The sequence below is a fragment of the Lottia gigantea genome (assembly GCF_000327385.1).
Source record: "Lottia gigantea unplaced genomic scaffold LOTGIsca_138, whole genome shotgun sequence".
NCBI lineage: Eukaryota > Metazoa > Mollusca > Gastropoda > Lottiidae > Lottia > Lottia gigantea.
In genome coordinates this window covers 7,223-9,024 of record NW_008707580.1, presented here as the reverse complement: position 1 = coordinate 9,024, position 1,802 = coordinate 7,223, and positions in this window count along the sequence as shown.

Below are 1,802 nucleotides of genomic sequence, written 5' to 3'. Positions count from 1 at the left end.
ATTTCATTGAAAATGTGTAATATGATGCAATATGACATATATCATGGAAATTTCCATTAAACTTATTTCTGTAGAAACAATATAACAAACAATTTTTCCTTTATATTTTATATTTATTGTTTCTTTATTATTCTTCTTCTTCTTTTGTTTATTTTTTAGACCAATTCTGCAGTCAAAATTTTCTCCTGGTCAGTCTCTATAGATATAGTAATAAGTTGAAAATATTTGACTCTGAAATATAAAAGTTTGAGTATTGATAGATTAAAATTCAAAATCACTTAGTAGAAAAGTAGATTAAAGAGCTAGACTTGAACACCACTAATGGCATGTTAGACAGGACTCACTCCACTAATTCATTTGCCATCTCTTCCCATGTTAAAACACGAAATTCAACCTTCTATAACTTTTTCCAGAAATCTCGTTGAAAGCTTTCCAATATGTCGAATGAAAGCCTGACCAATTCTCAATGTCTCCTAAAAAATTCAATATATGATGACCATGAAAATTTTGAGCTACTAAAATTGAAAGTAGACTACCGGTTATACTCATCCGCTAGAGTTTGGCACTTCACAAAACGACTATTTTTAGAATTAGCCTTCCGCCTTTAAGTCTCTCATCATCTCACCAAATCTGAAAGATAATGCAATTTCAGACATCAAATTCCAAATCTAGACCAAATTTTACCCAAAAATAGGCAGGCAAAAACCTCAAAAGGGAGAGAGAAAGAAGATTTCTAAAAATAGCCTGGACTACAATCATTTGCATAAAATGTTTTAGTGGAGTGAGTCCAAATGACTTGGTCATGTGGTCAAATCATACCATAATCACTATGTTTGTGTCATATAACAAGAGATGAGTATTTTTTTCTCAGACTAAATTGATTGCAGAGTACACAATTGTAATAATATCAAATTGGACACAGAAAGAACTGGAAAGTTGATCTAGGCAACCATTGAAACATGGATTTTGATTGGTTATTTTATAAAATCTTACTAACATTTTGTAAATTTGTCTGCTAATGGCTGATTAAGACAGTGTTAATAAAATGAAAGTAATGGTCAAGTTATTTCTCTATGGTCAAGTTACTCCATGTTATTTTATATGAAATATTTTACAAAACCACATATTTCATTTACTGTATTTACATAAATAAATAAAATGTTTAAAATGAAAATATTTTCAAGTGAAATTTCAATGAAATTTACAACTTAATTTCTTCAGTGATTTTCAGTGAAATTTCATAAAAATTGACGGTGTATTGACGGGACTAATTTGTTTAACGTAACATGTCTTGTAAATAGAGTAATACAAAGATACTTATTAATTCTATGGACTTGTTTCAGTATGTTCAATGTTTATTTATCAATGTATTATGTCTGCAGGGTTGGTTGAAACTACAAGAAAGGTATATTTCTGTCTTTATTAACACAATAAATAATAAAGCCAGCAAGGATTATATCCACGTCTATGGATTTAAAGGACAGGTGCGTCATTTTGGAGATTTGATTTGAGTCTGGAATATATATATGTTAATTATAGTCTTCAGAAGTACTTAAAACTAGGAATTTCTGTTTTTTCTATTTATATAGATGTCTTTTCTATATATGACAGTGTCTCAAGAAAAAACTTCTCGTCTTTTTAACTTTCGGATAATTCTGGACACACATATAGATTTGAATGCTCAAATTTCGATGGAGAGCTGTATACACTATTACTGACTTAAAAATTGCCGTCTTTCAGACTAAGGTATGATTGGTCCACAAAATGGTGCAATTGTTCCTTTAACTCAATGGGAAAAAAGA